We start from the raw sequence: 22,796 nt of genomic DNA on the forward strand, positions 1-22,796 counted from the left end.
GTTGTTATTGTCAACATGTTTAACCTTTGCTTTCTGATATTTCAAAATATTTGCTTCTGGCATCTTCTGTCCCAGGCTGTACTCTGACTTAGTAGTTAATAGGCCAAAGTTTGCTTGGACCTTCCTCATCTTCAACTTCTTCAGTCTCACCTGGCATCAGGCACGTCCAGAGTCTTGTGCTTGCCTGGTGAAGGAAGTGCTCAGCAAAGTTTGCTGTGGTTTTGCGGGTTGCTTTGCAGTGGGGCCTGGGAAGTGATACAACATGGCACAGTGGTGTTCTGCAAAGCATCTAAAAATAGCACCTTATTGTACATAAAGTAAAATTGCCCACAGGGGTATGTACCCATGTCACTGCTCAATGGAAATTACTTTCCTCTCTTTCTCTCTGCCCCAATATTTGTTAGAAGAAAAACACAAAACAAAAACACTAGTATTTTTTCTTTGTTTGCTATATTCTAGGTTGTTGAGGGTTTTTTATTCATACAATATATTTTAATCATGTTTTCCCTCCTCTAATTTCTCTCACATCTTATCAACCTTCCAATCCAACCCAGTTCATATCTTTTTCTCCCTCTCTCCCTTCCTCCCTCCCTCTCTCCCTCCTTTTGTCCCTCCCTCCCTCCCTCCCTCCATCTCTCTGTCTGTCTGTTTCTCTCTGTCTCTCTCTGTCTCTCTCTCTGTCTCTCTGTCTCTCTGTCTCTCTCTCTCTCTCTCTGTGTGTGTGTGTGTGTGTGTGTGTGTGTGTGTGTGTGTGTACAGCTTCATATCAGACAAAAGCCCAACACAGACAAGGGGAAACAGACATAAATTCCCACCCCTAACCAAGAAACTATCTGCAATTGATATCTTCTGGGAAAGGGAAAAATCAGTCTTCTCTGGCGTGTCACTGGATGTCTTACCCACACTCCAGGGCAGGCCCTATGCCCAGGAGTAGTTCACTAATGCAAAACAGACTCCATTTTCATTCTCTTTGTTAGATTTTTTGATTCATTTTGGTTTGGATGTTTGAGTCATGAGGGTGTGGCTGTTGGTAGCAATGTAGAACACCCATTTATTTGTATAATTGAATTATAGCCACCATCATTCTTTATTACTTTTACATGGGACACCCTTTAGAGTACCATCGCCTAGACCTGATGAAGTGGATTTGACATAAGGAGCATGACTGATAGACATTCTAAGCAAGATATACTATTATTTATGCATTCAATTTAAACCCAAAGTAGAGCCAATAAATACTATCTGAAATTTTTACTTTTTTTTTTTAGAGTATGTATGTATAGTCAAGCACAATATGTTACTAAGATTCTGTTTCTTCTATTTTTCATAGAAAACACAAATTAATGGTATGCTTTTACCTTTATATAAAACTGCCTTTAATATTAGTTAGTGGCTAATGTAATAAGTGAAAATTGTCAACATAGGTGATTCAGATTCTACATTATTGTTATCAATAACCTTTAATTTTGTTGTTGTAAAGAGGTCCCATGTAGCACAGGGTGGTCTCAAACTCACCACATAGCTGAGGATGATCTTGAACTTGTGGACTTGTCTACATTCACCTCCCACGTGCTGGAGTGACAGGTATATATCACCATGCCCCATAACCTCTGAAAGTGTTGTTTTCCAGAAGATATCTGGTGACTCTCAGGGTAATAAAAAGCAACTGGTTGAGTGATTTCCTGTATTGCAAGAAAAAACTGGACAGTAAGCTGAATTAGAAGAGCAGATGTTCAAGATCAGATCAGCTACACTGCAAGGCCAGCCTGGGCTACATGACACATTTCCAAAAAAAATAAACAAAAATTCAAAAGCTGTGAACATTTTTATAATCAAAATAATAAGCACTGGCAGAAAGCAGATCCCCACTGAGACCCTCCACTCTTGTCTTCCATAATAAGAGGGTGAAGTGTGTGGTTTTTTTTTAATCTTGAGGTTGTTGATGAGCAATGGGGCTCGCTCCATCCTGTCCACTGTGTAATATGTCAGGAATTGCACATGGGCAAACTTAGCCTGAGAAACTCATTTCTTTGTACTTGAGATCTGCAAGACTGAGAAAGAACTTGATTCTGACCTGATATGTGTCATTGGGCCATAAGCATCTGTCTGGAAAGAGCGCCTAACAGTCTGAGATCCCATGTCTGATATACACCATGCCTGAGTCAGCCTCTCAGCAAGGTGACCCTTATACGGAGATTTTCCTCCGTTTTCCAGTCAACTGCCTTGTTGTAATAAAGGTCTTTCTCTGCCGTTCTCTTTCCTCTTAACTAATCAGCTTCTGTGGTACAGCTGCAAGCAGACCAAACCTGTGCACAGTCAAGTGTGACTCATTAAGGCTCTTTATGCAGTTAGTCGACTCTCTTATTTATTAAGCATGTAACATATGCCAGGTATTTTTCTAATCTAGGTAAATTAACATGAAACTGAATTATGCCTGCTTCCATTAGTATATATAGAAGTAGAAAAAAATAACAGGTTAACCCATTGTTATATCAGAGTACCACAAAACGAAACAAAACAAAATGCATGAGTGTGAGAGAAATCTCTATGGGGAGGTAGAGATAGAAAGGAGGTATGAGAGGGTGGTGAGTGAGGATAAATGGAATACACTATATGCTTGCATGAAATCACCCAAGGATAAACTTAATCAGTAATAAAAATAATACATCTGACTTCCGTATGTGCGACATTTTATTGCAGCCACAGGAAACCAAGGTGAGAACACTCCTTTTGTTCCTGCCTACAACACCAGACTCCCCTTGCTTCCTGTAGGATTCACCTATACTGCCAACATTAATGTTTGGGGACTCGCCTGTCTCATCCAGCTTTAGGGCTGTAGATAATCTCTACATGTCAATGACTCCCAGATTTAATTTCTAGATCAGACTTGTGTCCTGTTATTCTAGATTTGCACTTCTCGCGGTATCTGTGAGTTCTCCTAGACATCTTACATTTAAGTTATCCCAAAACGAAAGTCTAATCTCACTTTCCAATCTGATCCACTTAGTTTTTCTTATTTGGACTGATGGGGAATCCTCTTTGACTCTTTGCTTTTAAATCTAACACCAAATCTGTTAGGAAATTGACTGAGCTCTACTCTTGGCATTATGACCTTGTTACAACCTTCACTGTCACTATTATTTAAGTTGCCACCGTCTCTAGCCTGCAATCTGTCCTGCAATCTCTTTTTAAAGTTTTTTTTTGTTTGTTTGTTTTGTTTTTTTAGATTTTATTTGTTTATTATGTATGGTGTTTTTTCCTGCCTGTTCCCCTGCAGGCCAGAAGAGGGCGCCAGATCTCATTCTAGATGGTTGTGAGCCACCATGTGGTTGCTGGGAATTGAACTCAGGACCTTTGGAAGAGCAGACAGTGCTCTTAACCTCTGAGCCATTTCCCCAGCCCCGCAATCTCTTTTTTAAACATGTCTTCTCTTGAACACATAATCCAGATTCTCCCTTGTCTCTGCTCAAAACTCTCCAGTGGTTCCCAGCTCATAGAATGCTCTAGAAGGTGGCATTTGACCTGCATTTCCTTTACTCATCTGGCTTTGACTCTGTTGCTTCTGTGCCTATTACCCAGCTCAGTCCTACTGCCTTCACATGCTTAATCTACCAGCTTGGCAATTATGTTATGAAACATAGCCTAACAACCCTAACTAAAATGAAGGGCTGGGTAAATGGTGCTGTAATCCCAGCAACTTGGAAAGTAGCAGTAAGATGTTCACAAATTCAAGACCAGCCTAGACTACATAAAGAGACAGTGGCTAAAAACAAATCTATATTTCCCTTATCTCCTGAATTCCAAATACTTGCTCACTGTTTCCCCAAACCACCTATTGTCTCCTATATAATTTGTTTAAATTTATGTATATTGTAGGTTTCATGTATCTTTTGTCATAATGCACTCTAAATATATATATATATATATTTCTTTAACATTGCCCACTATATAGTAAGACCTTAATTCCATATTTATTAAATGGAAATATAAATTTAAGTCCTAGAGAGATGTCTTGGTGCTTGAGAGCATTTGCTACTCTTTCAGAGGACCTTGGTTTGGTTTTCCAGCATCCACATAGTGGCTTGCAATCATCCATAACTCCAATTCCAAGGGATTTAATGTCTTTTTCTGACTTTTATAGACACCAAGCATGCAAGCACTTGGTACACATTCATAAATGCATGGAAAACACTCATACACATAAATAAATAAATCTTCTCAAGTTTAATAAATATATAAATTTATGGAAAGAATATAGCACAAATGTGTGTTATCTGAAAAGTTAATTGTCAAAGAAAGGTCATTAGTTTGTCTATTTTAATTAGTACATAAATAATATTGAAAGAATTAAAACTGGGGAACTGTTTAACTTGAATTGAAAGAACATAGGTGACTATATTTAGTAAATGTCTGTTGTTTGGTTAATCTGCAGTTTAGCATTTATTTTTCCATCTTTATTCATATAGGCTTTTGCCTATATAAACATGTACCCAGAATGAATTATTGCTGGTGAGTTAACTGGGTAATAAAGTAGATGTGTTTTAAATTTTTAAAGGCATTGCCAAATTATCTTTATGAGTATGCATCAATTTATACTTACACCGTCAGGATGTTTATAGGGCTGAATATTGAAATTTTCAGCAATATCTTTTTTAATTGTAATGAAATAAATATATGTACATAAAAACATACAATATTTTATAAATTATTTCAACAATGAACAAATACAGTGAGTTGAATGATAAGTTAGGCTGACTAATGCGGTGAAGAACTGAAGGGCTGATGGACAGACAGATAGATGGATGATGAGTGAACGGATGCTTTGCTAGAGGTGAGGAATGTGTAAGAAGAAAAAATAGGCAAAGGGTTGCCTCACTGTGTGGAATAGTTCAGGTAACAGAAAAGTCACTCAGCTTTGATTTTTGAATGAGAAAAGCTGCACTCATTAAGGGGAACAAGTGAAAATCATGTTTTGTTTCTTTCCTAATTAATTCCAAGAGGCTAAAATGAAACATCAATAACACCATCCTTTCTCAAGAGATAAAGCACTCACCACTGCTTGAAAAAGCAAGTGTTTTTGTGTGAAGCTGACTGGGAACAAGACGCTGAAATGTCTGAAATGTAATTGTAAAACACATTCTGTAATCTCCCACATCCCCATAGAGTTGTGGCTTCAGACACACAAGAACTATAAAGATTTGGAAATAAAAAACAATGAGTAGTCAGCACAAGACTAAGACCTCTCTTAAAAAAGGAATGTTTACAGAAATGGGGATCATTCAAAACCAGGACAAAAAGTCACCCCAGTCTACAACGGAAGCCTCTGCGCCGCCTGCCTGGCCACCTGAACACGCACATTGTGGATTCTTTCACCTTCACAGAAAATTGATTCACAGCACATTGGCTATTGCTTTCCAAAGGAGACATGCCCTCTGAAATCCACTTTGGCTCTCTCAACCTAATTGAGCCCCAGTGCTTTCTCTTTCTAATCAATACCAAATACTGTGAAGTTATTGTGGTCACTTTCCTGGGTGTCTTGAACAGCATGTCTTCACAGAAGTATGAAAGAGCACATCTTACGTTTTCCCCCATGAAATTTGTGTGGAAATATGTCTGCTAATAAAGGAAGTGGACATGAGATCAATCTGTTTAGAAGTCAGCACAAGCTGAGCTCGCACTTTGACTACTTACTTCTGGTTGTGAGACTCAGAGTCCTTGGGTCTTTACCTATTTAACAGCTGTGGCTATATACTAATTTAGTTTATAAAAACACAACAAACTGAGGCCTTCCTTTCCTGAGTAAGTGTTCTCAAGAAAAGAAAAACACATACATAAAAACATATATGCCTTTGTGATCCATCGCTGTATATTGATTACTTATCTGGAGAGTTACATAATTGGAATTTCTTGAATCTGAGAAATATAATGTTCGAGGAGGCTAAGTATTTATATGAGCTGTTGTATATGCAGAGAGCACTTGAGTATTCAGTTACTGGTGAGGCTCAGTGCATCTTCTCCATCCATGGAACATCTGTTCAAGCAGCTGCTCCTTCATTAAAGAAAAATAAAAATGTACCACTTTTCCTTGCCAATGCTGACAAATAGGAACAGGTGATGATCCCAGGAGCTACCATGATTATAAACTGATCTATTGAAAAGCTTCCCTATATTTATAAATTTATCAAAAATTCCAATGTATACAAAGTGAAAATGTAATTATGAAGCCCCTGGAAATATACAGGGACCACTAAGAAGTGACTTTTACCTGTGTGCTCTAGTCAACTAAGGTTCTCAATGTAAAGAGTCAAAATTGATGTGCTTTCTCCATCCCTTCCTATATATAATATCTGGAATTTTCCAGTCAGTTACAATAGAGCAGGTTCTCAGACTCAAAATCCAATCATTAACTACATTTAGAAAAAAAAATCAACATCTTGTGAAAGTCATGTCAAATTATCTTCCTTTAATAAGTTGGGATCCAAGCAAGCAAGACATTGTATCCGTATATGTCAAATGTGGTCCTAATCATTTGACAACTAACAAAATACAGCCTGATTGATTTCTAAATATACAAAGAACTTTGACCCTCCAAATACAAAATATTTTCATTATATTTAGTCAAATGCTCAAGATTCACCCTCCAGCCTAAACACGGCCCCTTCCTTCCTAGTAGAAATGTGCATTAGAGCTAGAAAAACTAGCCAAGTCACCTGAACTTGGGGATGGGGCGAATGGAAGATGGTGTTTTCATTTCCTGCTTACTCTTCACCTTGCCCAAGTTACCAATGAATTTTCATGAAGCAACCACTGTCTCTGAGGATATTCTTGCCATAGCCAGAGATTGAAAATTAGATTTCAAAAAAATCCCAAACATCCAGCGCAGGGGGAAAGGTCAGGAAGACACTGACTGTGAGCCTGACTCAGTGGAGTTACTTTTAGAATGTAACAGTGAGACGTGCTCAATTGCACAGTCACTACGATGATGCATAAGTGGATGATTATTTAAACACGGGGCTGATAAAATAAAGACAGTAATCATGGGGGTAGAATAAAATGCCAACCAAAGCAGTGAAATGACTGAGGTAACTGACATTTCTGTCCTGTGTATCTGTTAGCAACTTTTTACACTTTAACAATAGTGGTAATTTCACAAATAACAGATGTACGTCAATTCACAGTAGCACTCCCTGGTATTTAGGATTGAAGAAACGGAACTCTATTTGGATTATTAACTTAAAGAATAGTTATAAAACTTGAGTTTAGCCTACATATTGTGGAGTGAAATATAGAACTGATGGCTGATCAGGAAGAGTTGAATTTGTCCAAATCTTACCTAAGCTGGTTTTCAAGGAAGATAAGTATTTTCAGGAAGATTTAGAAAAACTTAATAATCGTGTTTCAATAAGTAGAGCAGAAATGTTTCTTGTCTCCTTTAGAATCATGTTCTGACTGTTGCCCAGCTTACCTGCCACTCCTCACAGGCATTCAGATGTCCAGCCACCAACACCACATCTGCTCCCCACACATGAGCTTAGCTTTTCCACGCCTGTGCATATGTGATCCCTACTACCTTCTTTCTTCGTGTAGCTACAGTTAACTACAATATCATTTCACTGAGATAGTGCCCCTTAATGCCAAGTCTAATCAATGGTTCTCCTAAGATATGCTCCCTGACACATAGGCCTCCATAACCCTCTAAGTGATTTTATTTTGCTGCTCAGGATGTCCCTTTAAACACTCTGTTTTAAAGTCATTGTTGGCACTGTTTTCTTTCATACTAAGTGTGAGCTTTGTAGGCGTAATGGATACATTGCCCTGGTGTTTCCTCAGTCCTTGAACCATGATAGATGCTTAAAAATCAGGCTTGAATGAATAATAGAATTAAAATATCAACAGAGAAAATGTGTTTTTTTAACCCTTTCCTATCACTATTCTCTCTCTCATCTCAGTATCTGAAAGACATGTAACAGGAGTGTATGTGTGTATTTTTTTATTCCAAAAATTACTTCTAACTCAAGAAATAATTCCAAAACTTTCAAGTGGATATTGATTTGAAGTGTTCCTGTAAGTACAGAGGATGGAAATTAGGAGTGATAGAAGCATATGAAATATGGATTATTTTATTTAAGTCTGACATTTTAAAAGATCCAAGTTATACTTTATGAAGAATGATAGTTTCAAAGTAATCTTAGCTATTTTTCTTGTTGTTTAGTTGTTATTACAATGTATCATACACGTAAATAATATGTACATACATAATTGGAATTTTTAATTTAGAAAAACCTTGAGCATAATGGTACACACCTTTCATCCTAACAGTAGGGATGAGAGAGCCAATATCTCTGAGTTTGAGGCTAGTCTACTCTGTGTAGTCACTTATTATGGGTAACATAGTAAAATCCTGTCTCAAAAATCAGTAAAACAAATCTCATAGTGCTTTAGACATCGAATACGAGCTGTTCAGTGTTCTATGTTGTAAACCAGAAGTTAATTATTTTCTTGAATCTTATTATTCCTCTATGCCAAACAGCACCTTGATTTTCCCAGAGAGCGTAATGTAACAAAAATATGGACAAACTGTGTAATTAAAATTCAGAGTGCAATATATATAAGTAACCCTCTTTGCTTTTTAAAATGTCGTAAAACAGTGTGTGCATTCAAAGAAAAGAAGATGTATTATGTACAGGACTATTAAAAGAAGTAATACAATTTACTAATATGCACATCTAGAGATAAACAGTCCTATACTGATGCAAACTATTGTGCAGCTGCCAGGCTTTTGGAATTCCTGTCTATGGTCTTTCAGCACAGGATAATTGGCTTCTCCTCTTTGCTTGGTCAAAACAATTGTGTTCCCATTTTTTCCTTCTTAGTCACAGGCAGTTTATTTTTTAAACTTGCCGCCTGAGAAATCATCATAATCTTTCTATTCATTTAACCCCAGTGGGAAGATACAATAATTACCCAAAGGGAATCGGTACTGAACCGAAGAAACCCTTCAGCATGTCCTGAAGTACAGTGAGTAGGATTTTAGGGGCGTGTGTGCAGAACACAGCGACAGTGTACGAAAGCATTAGGGGTTGCACACGCCTAACTGGAATGACAGAAAGTCCACGTCTCTCTAGAACAAACGTACTTTTGTTGGCATGGCAAGAGGACATCCAGGCTTGGGAGGGATGACAGCCCTATAGAAAAGGGACACTTCTAAATTGCAAGTATAATATAAAAAATGAGTGTCTATGTGCCTTAACTCAGAAACTATAGTTCATTCTAGAATTCAATGCACAAGAGCTTTGGAGCAATAAAACAGGTGCCATGTGTGCTTCAGACCACCAAAACCAAGATCAGGCAAATATTCCTGAACTATCACTGATCTGTGGAAAGTAAAATCTTCTTTTGTCTTTTTTTTAAAACACCTACCATATGTTTCTGTAATACCCTGGTTCTTTTACCGGTCCATTCATATTACTCACAAGAGCTGCTAAGATCTCACTAACTACTAATTAGTCCAAGACCCTGGGCAGATTTGGGATGGAAACCAGTGAGTAAGTCAAGGTACTATGTCTTCAGAGATTCCAATGTCAGCACCATGTTTTCAGAGCCATGACTCAGAGATTTTTGTTGAAGGAGACATCAAGAATAAGACAGAATTATTGGCCTCTCCCTGAAGGAACTGACCTCACTGGGACAGAGTGTGGAAAAGCTCAAGCCTAAGAACATTCTCCAAAGTTAGGACAGAAAGTCATGGGACTAAACTAGCAGATTTTGTTCAACCCACAGGACATACTAATCACTAGACAATTTGCCTAAGGGAGCAATGACAAGAAATGACAGCTAAGAGAAGCCTGCTTAGGTCACGAAAACGTCTCAGACACTATCCCTTCAAAGATGACCATAAAAAGCCAACTAATTTTAGTCAGTCTGAGGGGTAGCCTATGCTCTGGAGTATTGTTGGACATGATCGAAAAGGCAACTTTTGAAAGCATTGTCAACTCGGATTGGCTGTGGGTAGTCGAGAGCGCATGTCCTTTAAAGAAATGATGTGAGACACTTCATACTGGCCAGAAGACAGACCATCCGCTGGCACTGCAGATAGCCATTAAAGTGTAAATAAGCAAGAAAAATGGTGATAACAAGGCCCTTAACATGGTGCATAGGCTCCACTCAGCAGCTGATCGAAACAGATGCTGAGACTCAACAGCCAAATAAGAGGCAGAGCGTGGGGCTCCTTATTAAAGAGTTGGGGGAAGGTTAGAAGGAGCCAGAGGGGCCAAGGACTCCACAAGAAGACCAACAGAGTCCCCTAACCTGGGCCCAACAGTGCCTGCTGAGACTGAAGCACAAACCAAGGAGCACGCTCGGACTGGACCCAGGCCCCCTTCACAGGTGTAACTAATGGGCGTGTTGCCCTTCACGGAGGTCCTTTAGTCAGGGTAGCAGGGGCTGTCTCTGATATGCACTCTGCTGCCTGCTTTCAGACCACAACCACCTGGCCGGGCTCCCTTGTCCAGCCTCAGCGGGCAAGGACACTCTCAGTCCTGACGCGATATAATGTGCTGGGGTGAGTTGGTAGAACACCTCTTTTCTGGGGAGCAGAAGACAGAGGGGACGTAGGACCAGAAGGATAGGAGGGAGGTGGATACAATCGGGATGTAAAGTAAATAAATAAAATAAAATAATTGTTTATTTAAAAAAAGGAAGGTGCATAAGGATGAGGCAGGGGGCAAAAACCCTTTGAGGTGGAAGAAATCCAGCAAATTGTGTGTGAGAATGACCGTATGCTAAATTATTTAACACAGAAAGCCTATAGACTAAAGATACTGTGGACATCCTCAGAACTAAAAGAAAACAAGATCAAACAAAGAACATAAGCTATAATAGCTATGTCACATAGAATAAAGAATATCCATATCAGGAATTCTAAGAAATGGAAGGGAAAATAGAAGTTTTTGAGTTGACAGATAGAGTGGATGAAATGAAAGAATTTGCAAGATGTGCTCAGCAGAGGATTTGACAGAGTGATTAAAAATATATGCAACTCAAAGTAGGGGAAACATGAAGAAACGTGAGCAGAGAAATATGAAGACATTAAACACACTGAGAATAGTACTAGAGGAAGAGAGAGAAAGAGGAAAGAAATACTCAGGGAAATAATCATCGAAACTTTCCAAGCAAACACTTAACACAGAAAGCTTAATAAAACAAGAGTTCTAAGAATACATTGGCTGCTCTCCTTCTCTCGGCCTCTTTGAAGGTACCAGTCCACAGAATGGCCATAGCTATTTCAATTTTGTTTTGTCACATTTAAAGATGTGCAGTGTTTTTTTTAATTTTTTTATTAATTTATTCTTGTTACATCTCAATGGTTATCCCATCCCTTGTATCCTCCCATTCTTCCCTCCCTCCCCTTTTCCCCTTATTCCCCTCCCCTATGACTGTTCCTGAGGGGGATTACCTCCCCCTGTATATGTTCATAGGGTATCAAGTCTCTTCTCGGTAACCTGCTGTCCTTCCTCTGAGTGCCACCAGGCCTCCCCATCCAGGGGACATGGTTAAATGTGAGGCAAGATGTGCAGTGTTTAATCAAAGCATCACAGACAGGAGGGAAGGTACAAACATCTTTATGGGAATAACTTTTCAATAAACTGCTGTAACTTAGCTGATGCCAGATGATGCTGGTTCAAGTTTGGATGTATCTATTAAGTCCCAGCATGCACACTAATGATAGTCATGTGTAGACTCAATTTTCTTAACCAAAATATTTTATTAACAACTTATTGACCAAGCCTACGTCAGTTATAACCCGATTAACCAAAACAGTAGGAAATGAGTATTAATGGACACAACAACAAAACCTTAAGGATATCAGTCCTGAGGAACAATTCTCTGGTCAGGAGCCACAGGATTTCTTCCACTGGAACTGGGGGTCCCAGACCCCAGAGCCTTAACAGGAGCCAGAGCTCTGAAGCCTTCCCTCGAGCGGTTTTCTCTAGGAGCGTCTTGAAGGGCAGCGATGAACAGCCAAATCTATTCCAAGTCTCCAATCCGCCCTGCCACCAGTTCTGGGCTCATTTATTTATCTCCTCCCAGAGTCTGTTCATGGGATCTTTTTCATCTGGCAGCAATTAAGCTCCTACATGAGGTGGTTGCTCTTCTAGTGAATGAACATCACCTGTTCTCTCACTTGACCGATCCGATCCCACATTTGGGATCCTAAAGAACAGGTTTCTCTCCTTCAGTCAAGTTTAAAGATACATTCTGTAATAAATTTGGATTTTACACTGGAAATCAACCCTTTAATAAAAAATGGAGTAGTAAAGGTGGAATGGGGGATTTTTTAAAGACATGAATCATACAAATATGATAAAGCTGAAAGTATATATGTAAGTAAGAATATTGAATATAGGGGCAGTGATACTCAAGAGGCAAAGTGTTTACCCAGCATACATGAGCCGAGATTGAGTCTATTTTTTTTTTTATTTCACATTACCTCCAAATAATAACCCCTTCTCTCCTGTTCTCCCAATATTACTTTCCCTCCCTTTTTCCCCTATCCTCCCTTCCCCACCTCTCAGAAAATGGAAAAACACCCCCACTAGCCCATCCCAGCACAGGAAGTCACATCAGGACTGAGAACATCCTCTTCTCTGGTGGCTTAGCCAGGCAGCCCCACCATGGGAGAAGTGATCAGAAAACATGCAACAGAGTCCTTGTCAGAGACAGCCCCTGCTCCCCTTACTAGGGGACACACATGAAGACCAAGCTGCCTGTCAAATACAAATGTATAGCGGGCCTAGACCCAGGCCATGCATCGTCCTTGGTTGGTGCTTCAGACTGCACAAGCCCCTGTGGGCCCAGGTTAGTTGACTCTGTTGGTCTTAGGCAGCTCCTGTGCACTCTGGGTCCTTCTATCCTTCTCTCTACTCTTCCACAAGACTCCATGCACTCCACCTAATGTTAGCCAAGCTAGTGCCAGCTTCTGTTTCTTAACCATTGCTGGGTGGAGCCTCTCAGAGGACTGCTATGCTAGTCTCCTGTTTGCATTCATAGCAGAGCGTCCTTATTAGTGTCAGGGATTGGCTCTTTCCTTTGGTGTGAGTCTCGGGTTGGGCCAGGCATTGGTTGGATATTCCCTCTATCTCTGCTCTATCTTTATCACTGCATATCTTGCACGTAATGTAAATTTGGGGTCAATGCTTTCGTGGGCAGGTTGGTATTTTCCTCCCTCCACTAGGACCTCCACTGCTGGTGGGAGTGTAAACCTGTACAACCACTTTGGAAATCAATCTGGTTTCTGCTTTCTCAGAAAATTTGGAGTAGCTCTACCTCAAGACCCAGCTATACCACTCCTGGTCATATACCCAGAAGATGGTCTACCACACCACAAGGACATTTGCTCAACTATGTTCATAGGAGCTTTATTCATAGTAGCCAAAAACTGAAAACAACCCACATGTCCCTCAACTAAAAAATGGACAAAGAAACGGTAGTATGTTTACACAACGGAATACTACTCAGCTTTTAAAAACAAGGCAATCATGGAATTTTTCAGGCAAATGGGTGGAATTAGAAAATATCATCCTGAGTGAGGTAATCCAGACCCAGAGAAACACACACGGTATATACTCACTTACAAGCAAATATTAGCCATATAGTACAGGAAAGCCATACTACAATTCACAGACCCAAAGAACCCAAGTAGCAAGAAGAGGCCAAGGAAGGATGTCTGAACCTCACCCAGAAGGGAAAATAGAATAGACAAAGGAAATGGCTGAACAGAGGCAACAGAACAGGAGAGTGAGTGCTGAGGGACATGAGGATGGGGGTCAGACATGGGGGGAGGTGGGACGGGAAGACGGAGGGCCTACAGAGAGAAGAGAAGCTGTGGATGGAGACATCTCTGAGACAAGCTGGAGACCTATTACAGGCTAGGCTCCTGAGAGGATATGGGAGTGACTCTAGCTGAGACCCATAGTAGAGAGGGCCATGGAGACTGAAGAGGCCAACCTCTAACCAGACAGAACTACAGGAGCTAAGACTCCAAATTGGATTCAAACAGGAGCAATACCCAGCCACGGTGTTTCCTATGAAGAACTCAGTTAAGAATCAAATGTATACTAGTTGTCAGACTATGTCCATGCATCCTCTAATCAATTGTTGAAGTCCTATTAGTCAGTAGCTTAAGACATGATGACGTTTGATACAGGACATTTTTGTTTTAATAAAATGAAATCATGTAGGTGGACACTTAGTAAATATGACTGGTGTTTTTGTTTTAATTTTTTACTTCACTTGGTTTTATTAGAAGTGTGTCCATGTGTATGTGTTTCTGTGTATGCATTCATGTACATCTGGTCATGCTTTCCACAGCGTGTGTGAGGAAATCAGAGAAATATTGGTGAGAGTGGGATCAATCAATTCCACTCTGTGGGTCCCAGGAGTAGAACTCAGGTCATCAGTCTTTGCAGCAAGTGCCTTTACTCACAATCTATCTCATGGTCCCTGGCTGCAGTTTTTAAGATATTAGAACCATCCAAAGTACATACAATGATAAAGGGCCATCGAAGACTCAAAGGGAAGTTGGCCATTAGTCATCCCAGAATTCAAACTTCTGGAGAAAATAAAGATGCCAGCACTTGCACTTCTTGCTTCCAGACTTGAGGCAGAATTTATTTCTGTTGCCCAACCTACGTAATCTGTAGTATTTTGCTATAATGTAACCAGCAAATAAATATAAATACAAGTGGCACAAACAAAAGAGAAAGAAAACGGGAATGGTTAGTTATATTAGTATCCAACCAAGCACATTTTTAAATATATGTTTCTAGTGACGAAGCAGAACAGTTTATAACAAAGTAGTTAGTTCATAAGCCACCATACCAGTCATATGCATATATGCATCAAACAACAGAGGGGTGTTTGTGTGTGTATCGCGTTTTATAAGCTTTTGCAAAAGAAGGAAAAGATGAGAGTTTTCCAGAAACTAATCCGCAGCATCAATTCAGTCTCCACTAGAATCCCAGTCGGATCTTACAGGCATTTAGAATATCATTCCAAAAGTCACATGTAACTGAAAGGCACTCCAAATAGTTTAAATAATCTTGAAAAACAAAGGAAAAACAGGGAGTGGGGCTAAGGTTTACTGGAGAGCCCAGGCGGAGCCTTAACGCGACAGTGGGTTCAGTCTCAGTACCACAAGACGAAAAAAGAAAATAGGAGTCCTTTTTAAAAGTGGGAGAGACCAGAAACCTAGGGAGGTAAGTAAAATACTAAACTATGATGCTAAAGACACTTGCTAACTCCAGGGCTTCTGTTGTTTCATGAGTCCCCAGATTGAGGCGAGAGGCTCCTACCAAAGAAGCCAGGACGATCTAACTGGAGACCCACACACGAAGAAAGAATTCTATTACGCAGGCTCAAATTCAAAGGAAATTTGAAGTCAGTTTATACTCATTCCCAGCTTCAGTGGAGAGCAATCGAAAGCATTCTTTTTAATTCCCAGTTAAGAGTTATCCCCATGCTAAACTAATTCTTCTATCTGATGTACAAACCTTCAAGGCAAGAGTATAAACTCAAGTGATCTTAGAACCGAGGGTTTCTGTGGCTGCAGAACACAAACTGAGCATGCTTAATGCCTCTAAGTTCAGTTTTTGTTTTGGAAATCTAAGCAGAAAGTAACCAAAAGAGAGAACAAGAATACTTGAAAATAAATATGTAAAATTCAATCACTGAAAATTCAATAATCAAAATCTAAAACAGTGAGTGGGCTTAACAATGTTGTTAAGAAACACAGACGCTGTAAAGCAAGATGGGAAATAACAAAGTGCTTTGATAGTGCTTGAGTAGCTGCTTACTCTACCAAACACTGGAAAGATATTAGCTCATAAACAATAATAGGAAGAGAAGGAAAACTACTGAATATTCTCTCATGTGTGAAATCTACATTTAAATGTGTGTGGGGTGTGTGTGTGTGCGTGAGAGAGGGGGGGAGCGGCGGGTGTGTTTCCGCACGTACATGCATATGTAGCATACAAGCAGAGGTAACGGGACCAATGGAAACAGACAGGAAGAACAAGGGTGAAACAGATGACTATGTGCAAAGTAAAATGATACACATGCATGAAAATAGCCCTATTAAGTCCATTTCTTAGTACAATAGCTGTAATATTGATTTACAAATGAACATTAGCTGACATGAGTCTAAGAAACGTAGGATCCCATTTTTATATTTTAAATTATATTCTAATAGTTAAAATGATCATATATATTTTATAGTGGCAACCGTCAATTGCAAAGGTATTTTCCTAGAAGGCAAAACTTAAATATCACGCACAGCTCTGACCACTTATATTATAGTCATGACCCACATATCGTCACCCCAGCTTGGACAATATGAATGTTTAGATTTAGTCAAACACACTTACCTTATTTTATAAAGACTTAGCAAAGTCTCCAGAAAATGAAATTAAATACATCAAATATCAAGACCAAAACATTCTAATTAGAGTAATAGATGAAGGCTCTGGAAAGACCTAGAAGGTTCTAGGCTACTTGAAGCATTATATAGATTAAAGCCATGGAGGATCATCTCAGGCATATTACTGGAGTAAATAAAGGCATGCAGTAGGAAGCCTCCTTTTAACAATTGTGCTGGAGTGATTTCCGGCTCTGCTTCTCAGACCTGCACCTGGAGAAGCCTATCAAATTTCTGGACGCAGCTGCTCAGTTGTTGGTGGTGGGTTTTTTGTTTGTTTGTTTGTTTGTTTGTTTGTTTGTTTTTTGGTTTGTTTTGGTTGTTGTTGTTGCTGACCACTGACAGCTGGGTACTCCACTTGAAGCTTCACGCTAGCTGTATGGAGTTTGTTTCCCTGGGAGTGTTTTTATAAAATCAATTATGATGCTATCATGTCTCTGATTTAATATGCTCTTCAGAATGTAATTTTTCTACATTTTAGGGCATTTTCCACTGTTTGTTATCATGGGAGAAATGAATCTGAAGGGCATTTTATACAATATTGTCTGGTTTCTGAAACTCAATACATTTTATAGTACTTGACACATTTCATTGTCTGGGCTGGTCATCCTGCCTTCGTCAGAAATAATCTGATATTGATTCATGATGCACTGCACTCTGTTTCCATTGCTCTAGCTGAGCAAACATTCAGATTTTTTTTTCAAAGTTTACTCTTTGCAAAAAGCATTAAACATAGCATTATGTAGGCTTTGGCTTCATCAAGAAAATAGCAATTTCAGACCAAGGGTGTCCTTTCCACTTTTATTAAGGAGCATGTTCTGAAGATTGTAATTGTAGATCGACACACACTTTACACACATAGTTTTCAAAATGTAGATTTCAATTTTGTTGACAACTTACAATTATAGAATATTTTAAAAAACATGTTTTTGAAGAAAATAAGTATACGGTACTCCATGCCAGCCTTAAGCAGACATGATGGAGCGGTGCAAAGTTGAGGGATGAAATTTTGAACCTGAAGCTGGAGAACAAATGTAGAAAAGAAGGAAACTGTATTTCCTGGGAAACCGAATGACTTGACTTTGGGTCAGCCTTTTGGAATGTAGTCAGGAAATCCAAAATAAGAAATAAGATGCAACTGGCAAGAAGTCAGAAAAGGCAGAGAGAAAGTGGCATGGTAGGTCCAGAATGAGAAGCAGATAAAGGAACGTGCTGCCCCTTTATTGCATCGAGAGAAAAGCAATAATAGTGGGTACCAAGAAAAGCCATAGGTTTAAAATTGTTTTGGTGAGGATATTATTTTTTTTTTCTAAGCTGAGTCAAAGCTTCATGGCTGAGATGAAAGAATTAGAAAACTGACTAAGACATTGAAGCCGCTAAAATACTATCAATACTGTCACTTCCTCTTGGACTTAGTGTCTACATACCTTACCTTGACATAAACATCTTATTTAATTGCTTTACAGGTATAACTGCATTTAACCTTGTATGTACATGTCACTTATATGTATAATCTTAGTTATATAGTAAATTCATTGAGTAGAGAAACCATTTTTTTCTTTTTTGAGACAAGGTGTCTCAGTTATGTATCCCTGACCGACCTACAACTCACTATGTAGACCTGGCTGGCCTGAAATTCACAACAATGCACCTGCCTCTGCCTTCCAAGTGCTGGGTTTAAAGACATACCATGCCCGACATTTTTACACATTTTACATGTGCCACTTTCCAGAGCATAATATAGTAGCTAACAGATTATCTAAGCAATTTGTTAAATTGAATTATAATTAGTGAAACAACTCGTGAAAATTATGCAAAATATCTTTTAGAAGCTATGACTTCCAGAAAAGTAAAGTACAATACATTGTAGTAGCCTCAATATCATCTTGAATGTCCAGGTGATATCTTTAATATTTATTATTATAGTGAGTTTTGGTATCTAATGTTTAGCTACTAATGTAAAAGAAAGGTAGAAATACTTAGTCAGAAAAGAACTTAATTGTAAAAATGCAGCTCACTAGTTTGGATGGCCTGCTTTCTTTAAATCCAACATCCTCTGTGTAGTGTACACACTGCCCGTAAGATGAGCCAAGCGTCCAAGCAATAGCTACTACACCCAGACAAGGATTTTAAATGAATTTTCCAAGAATAACTAATGACAACTATTTGCTTTCAGCTCCGACCCAACCTAGCAGCAACTGTCTCTTCAAACGAAAACAAAAGAGAATTCTCCCCAGGCCGCTGGGTAGACACAGCACTGATCATGAAGAAATAACAGTCAGCAAGAAGCGTGCTCAGAAAGAAAGATCTGGGCTTGAAAACCCACAGAGAAGTCCCTGGTAGGTGGTAATTTCCCTGAAACTGGCAGATTGCATGGTGAGACACATTTTTTCCAACGTACTTATAATCTGTATTCTATGCTCCTAGAGGCCAATGTGGACTTTGGGGCCATGATACAGAGGAGAGAACAACCTATAAAGAGCAGTACAGGACAAAACTAAGGTCATCAAAATAAACTCCCCCTAAAGAGACAAAACATTAGAAGAAGGTGTCTGCGTGCTCTCTGTGGCATCCTCAAGTGGACGTGTTGTAGTGAAGCGCATTTGTCTCAGATCCTGGCTTTTGTGGTTTTTTTTTTTTAACTGCTGATTCCAGGCACTTGGAATTAGCCCTTCTGCGAGTCAGGAGCAGCTGATCTGAAGTTGATATGAAGGCATGTGCCCTGTTGCCCAACAGGTTGTAACTGGATGAGTAGTTCCTACTTTGTTTGTACTCCACTCCCTCTTGTTGCTATGGCTTTTCCAGTCCTCATTCTCCAGTGTCACTTTAGTGACATTCAAATAGTGTTTATTGTAGCAGAATTTTAGTTCAAAGCATGGCTGCTCTGGCAAGAGATCACATCCAAAGACCTTCTAGGTCTGTATGATCTGGCTAGAATATAGATATGCCTTTAATCCCAGGAGACAGGGGCAATCAGATCTCTGAGTTCAAGGCCAGCCTGGTTTAGAGCAAGTTTCAGGTGTGGTGGTACAAGTCTTTAATCCCTGCACTCAGGAGACAGAGGCTTACAGATCTCTCAAGTTATAGTCAATGTTGTTCAGGCAGTTCAGTTGAGTCAGTGACTTGAAAGGTAGTATGGTGAAGTTGAGTTCATGGCAGCTCAGTTTGTAGAATTCAGAGGCAGTTTTACTGGGAGCATCTTACAGAGGCAGGTTGAAGAGAGAACAAGCTAGACACAGGTAAGAACAGAATGATGCAGTAAATGAGGAGCCAGAAGATTAGAACAAATTGCTAGAGTTAGTTTGAGCCAGGCAAAGCAATTCAGTCAGAGGCTGAGAGAGAAGCCAATTTGAATCAGTCAGACTGGAGAGGAGTTTGAGCCAGAACAGCTGAGTTGAACCAGCCAGCCAGAGTTCAGAATGAATTAGAAAGAGTGAGCTTATTCAACGGTAAGTTATTATGCAAAATGAGATCGCATCCAGAGACAGGGCTTCACCAGCTGGTGTCTGCCCGTGGTGAAGGAGGTTTTTCATTGCTGTGCTTGCTAGTTTTATGACAACTTGACACAAGATAGAGTTATCTGGAAGGAGGGAATCCCAATTGAGAAAATCTTATAAGACTTTTCTTCATAAGATTGGGCTGTAGGTAACCATGTAAGGCAGTTACTTCATTAGTGATTGATGGGGGAGGGCCCAGCCTATTGTGGGTGGGGCCATCCCTGGGTTGGTGGACCTAGCTTCTGTAAGAAAAAAAAATTTTAAAGAGAAGCAGGGCATAGTGGTAAGCACCTATAATCCTAGCACATAGGAGGCTGAAGCTCAGCTTGTTTGTTTGGATTTAAATTGAATTTAGAGCCATCCTGTGTTACAACGTGAGACCATTTCAAAATACTAGACAATAAAATGAGCAGTAGATGTAATGAGGGCTCACCATAAAATTGACAACTGAATGTGGCACTGCACATGTTAATTACATGAAACTAAGTATCTACAACATATTTGAATTCAAAACTTACATTACAGAAAATAAAATTATACTATCTACACATTTTTTTAAATGTGCCCCATATTTGACCACGTCCCCTAGATGGGGAGGCCTGATGGCACTCAGAGGAAGGATAGCAGGCTACCAAAAGAGACTTGATACCCTATGAGCAAATACAGGGGGAAGAGGTCCCCCTCAGTCACAGTCATAGGAGAAGGGAGTAAGGGGAAAATGGGGGAGAGGGAGGAATGGGAAGATACAAGGGCTGGGATAACAACTGAGATGTAATATGAACAAATTAATAAAATATATTAAAAATAATAAACAAACAAACAATGAACTTTTTGTTGATGCCAACCTGAAAAAAAAAAAAGAAAGAAAGAAAGAAAAGAAACCAGGCTAAGCAAGCCATGGGAAGCAAGCCAGTAAGCAGCACTCCTCCGTGGCCTCTGCATCAGCTCCAGCCTCAAGTTCCCTGCCTCCTGTCAGCTCCTGTCCTGACTTCCTTCAGTGATGCTCTACAGTGTAGACATGTAAGCCAAATAAACCCTTTCCTCCCCAAGTCTCTTTTTGTCATGATGTTTCATCACAGCAATAGAAACCCTAACTAGGGCAATTGCTTCTTTCTGCCTTCATCTTAACAACTGGAGGAGTCTGGGAAGACTGAGAGGATTGCTTGAAGGGTTGCAGAAGTATTACACGTACAACTTTATGACACAAGAATAATGAGCATTAGCATTGCTACACTGTTCCTGGTTTGGGGGTGGAGGTGGGGGTCATTCCACAGTGCACACCATCTCAGAAAAGAGGAAATAAAAAGAATATACATGAACCAAATACGAAACAATCATATTGCTTATTAAATGCAATATGGAATCCTTTACTTCAAATGAAATGAAACCTGAATTCTTCCAGACATTAGAGCAAATAGTATAATATGAGCTATGTTAAGGATGTAAGACTAAAGGGTTGTTTTAGGTACTGGGGATTGAACCTATGGCCTTGTGCAGGCATGCTAGGCAAGCACTCTTCTATCAAGCTATACACTTAGCAGCAAGATTACAATTGTTGACATGGTCAAGCCTCTCATTGCAAGACCATCAGTTAGCAAAATACCACTATGCCTCCTGAGCTGGTGGTGCTTCAGTAAGGCCAGAAATACTTCGTTGCCCTCCCACTAAGTATATTATTAAGTTCTTCAAGAATCTGGGGGGAGGTTGTCTTGTTTCATTGTTAGTTGCCTAAGTTGGCCCCAATTCCTGGGCTCAAGGTGCCTCTCCTGCGTCACCCTCCACGCAGGCTTGAACTACAGGCACATGGAATCCTACCAGGCCTGTGTTGTTTTTCCTACAGGAGTAAGCACCTCCTACCTACATCGGCCCCCACTTGCTTCCTTCCAAAAGGGAATAGCGATGCCTCCATGAATTGCCCAGGCTCAGTAAAGCCCAGCCCTGGAGTCCAGGAAGAGGCTCTCCTCATCGAGAAGTGGTTGGCCTAGTGATGTTCACCAAAAACAAACTGACAAAGAAATAATGTGAGGCCTTCAAGTCAATACTAAGCTCAAGCTGTCATAAAACAGAGTTCTCTGTGGTTAGCAAGCTAACTTACTATTTTAAGTGTTATTCAGCTATATTTGCATGGATACCCTGAAATTAAATTTGTTTACTCATAAAATCACATGTTCAGGATTAAGAGTGTGGCTCAATGGTAGGATATATGGCTAGCGTACATGTTACTCCAGAACAGCCCAAAGGTAACATCCATATTTAATTTGTATAAATTTTAATAAGCATTTCTCAAATTGACCATCAGATAAGACCCAGTAGTGTGACCATTTTCTGCCCAGTTACTAACTCTTTTAGACCTATACTTTGTTATGTTTCTAAATGTGAAGTTGGTGAGAGAATTTTTGGAATATACTATTTACAAAAATAAAATGAGGTTTTTTTTCTATATCGGTCAGGATTTGTTAGGGGAAAAAATGTCTGGCTTCATAATTTCTGAAACCTATCAAAGAATCAAAAATATATTATCAACTATGTTTTTGAACAAAATACCAGGGAAATGGCTCAGCCCTTAAAGTGGTTGCTACGTGTGCATGAGGACCTTAATTCCAATCCCTAAGAGCCACGTAAAAATCCAAGTATATGTGTAGCCTCAACCCTTAGGAGGCAGTGACAGGAGAAACCCTGGGGCTTGATGTCCAGGTAGTCTAGGTGAATGACTAAGCCACAGGTGACAAATGACAGAAGACTCCTGATATCCATGTCCAGTCCCCAGAGATGTACATATGTACACACACAATCGGCCATATACATACGCACACCCATATGAACAC

Source organism: Acomys minous, assembly GCF_964271855.1.
Source record: "Acomys minous genome assembly, chromosome: 8".
In the NCBI taxonomy this organism is placed as follows: domain Eukaryota; kingdom Metazoa; phylum Chordata; class Mammalia; order Rodentia; family Muridae; genus Acomys; species Acomys minous.